Here is a 2,500-nt window from a genome sequence, read left to right on the forward strand (position 1 = left end):
CCTGTTTTTGCGTTGCGCGGTGACCGTCTTGAGCGGAGCAAAATGTCAGCCATCTCAGCACCCTGGAACCCCCCGGGTGGCACAGGGCTGGATGGGGCTTTCGTATAGCAGGGACGGTGCTGCCTCTCGCTTCGCTCGCTGTCCGCCGCTCGCCGCTCCCTCGCGCAGCCAAAAATGGCCAGTTTTGTCCCGTTTTTGGGCCGTTTTGGCCAGTTTTTGGCCTGTTCTTGCGTCGCGCGGTGACCGTCGTGAGCGGAGCAAAATGTCAGCCATCTCAGCACCCTGGAACCCCCCGGGTGGCACAGGGCTGGATGGGGCTTTCGTATAGCAGGGACGGTGCTGCCTCTCGCTTCGCTCGCTGTCCGCCGCTCGCCGCTCGCTCGCGCAGCCAAAAATGGCCAGTTTTGGCCCGTTTTTGGGCCGTTTTGGCCAGTTTTTGGCCTGTTCTTGCGTCGCGCGGTGACCGTCGTGAGCGGAGCAAAATGTCAGCCATCTCAGCACCCTGGAACCCCCCGGGTGGCACAGGGCTGGATGGGGCTTTCGTATAGCAGGGACGGTGCTGCCTCTCGCTTCGCTCGCTGTTCGCCGCTCGCCGCTCGCTCGCGCAGCCAAAAATGGCCAGTTTTGGCCCGTTTTGGCCAGTTTTTGGCCTGTTTTTGCGTTGCGCGGTGACCATCTTGAGCGGAGCAAAATGTCAGCCATCTCAGCACCCTGGAACCCCCCGGGTGGCACAGGGCTGGATGGGGCTTTCGTATAGCAGGGACGGTGATGCCTCTCGCTTCGCTCGCTGTCCGCCGCTCGCTGCTCGCTCGCGCAGCCAAAAATGGCCAGTTTTGGCCCGTTTTTGGGCCGTTTTGGCCTGTTTTTGGGCTGTTCTTGCGTCGCGCGGTGACCGTCGTGAGCGGAGCAAAATGTCAGCCATCTCAGCACCCTGGAACCCCCCGGGTGGCACAGGGCTGGATGGGGCTTTCGTATAGCAGGGACGGTGCTGCCTCTCGCTTCGCTCGCTGTCCGCCGCTCGCCGCTCGCTCGCGCAGCCAAAAATGGCCAGTTTTGTCCCGTTTTTGGGCCGTTTTGGCCTGTTTTTGGGCTGTTCTTGCGTCGCGCGGTGACCGTCGTGAGCGGAGCAAAATGTCAGCCATCTCAGCACCCTGGAACCCCCCGGGTGGCACAGGGCTGGATGGGGCTTTCGTATAGCAGGGACGGTGCTGCCTCTCGCTTCGCTCGCTGTCCGCCGCTCGCCGCTCGCTCGCGCAGCCAAAAATGGCCAGTTTTGGCCCGTTTTTGGGCCGTTTTGGCCAGTTTTTGGCCTGTTCTTGCGTCGCGCGGTGACCGTCGTGAGCGGAGCAAAATGTCAGCCATCTCAGCACCCTGGAACCCCCCGGGTGGCACAGGGCTGGATGGGGCTTTCGTATAGCAGGGACGGTGCTGCCTCTCGCTTCGCTCGCTGTTCGCCGCTCGCCGCTCGCTCGCGCAGCCAAAAATGGCCAGTTTTGGCCCGTTTTGGCCAGTTTTTGGCCTGTTTTTGCGTTGCGCGGTGACCATCTTGAGCGGAGCAAAATGTCAGCCATCTCAGCACCCTGGAACCCCCCGGGTGGCACAGGGCTGGATGGGGCTTTCGTATAGCAGGGACGGTGATGCCTCTCGCTTCGCTCGCTGTCCGCCGCTCGCTGCTCGCTCGCGCAGCCAAAAATGGCCAGTTTTGGCCCGTTTTTGGGCCGTTTTGGCCTGTTTTTGGCCTGTTCTTGCGTCGCGCGGTGACCGTCGTGAGCGGAGCAAAATGTCAGCCATCTCAGCACCCTGGAACCCCCCGGGTGGCACAGGGCTGGATGGGGCTTTCGTATAGCAGGGACGGTGCTGCCTCTCGCTTAGCTCGCTGTCCGCCGCTCGCCGCTCGCTCGCGCAGCCAAAAATGGCCAGTTTTGTCCCGTTTTTGGGCCGTTTTGGCCTGTTTTTGGGCTGTTCTTGCGTCGCGCGGTGACCGTCGTGAGCGGAGCAAAATGTCAGCCATCTCAGCACCCTGGAACCCCCCGGGTGGCACAGGGCTGGATGGGGCTTTCGTATAGCAGGGATGGTGCTGCCTCTCGCTTCGCTCGTTGTCCGCCGCTCGCCGCTCGCTCGCGCAGCCAAAAATGGCCAGTTTTGGCCCGTTTTTGGGCCGTTTTGGCCAGTTTTTGGCCTGTTCTTGCGTCGCGCGGTGACCGTCGTGAGCGGAGCAAAATGTCAGCCATCTCAGCACCCTGGAACCCCCCGGGTGGCACAGGGCTGGATGGGGCTTTCGTATAGCAGGGACGGTGCTGCCTCTCGCTTCGCTCGCTGTCCGCCGCTCGCCGCTCGCTCGCGCAGCCAAAAATGGCCAGTTTTGGCCCGTTTTGGCCAGTTTTTGGCCTGTTTTTGCGTTGCGCGGTGACCATCTTGAGCGGAGCAAAATGTCAGCCATCTCAGCACCCTGGAACCCCCCGGGTGTCACAGGGCTGGATGGGGCTTTCGTATAGCAGGG

Source organism: Musa acuminata, unplaced genomic scaffold (assembly GCF_036884655.1).
Source record: "Musa acuminata AAA Group cultivar baxijiao unplaced genomic scaffold, Cavendish_Baxijiao_AAA HiC_scaffold_1126, whole genome shotgun sequence".
NCBI classification, from domain to species: domain Eukaryota; kingdom Viridiplantae; phylum Streptophyta; class Magnoliopsida; order Zingiberales; family Musaceae; genus Musa; species Musa acuminata.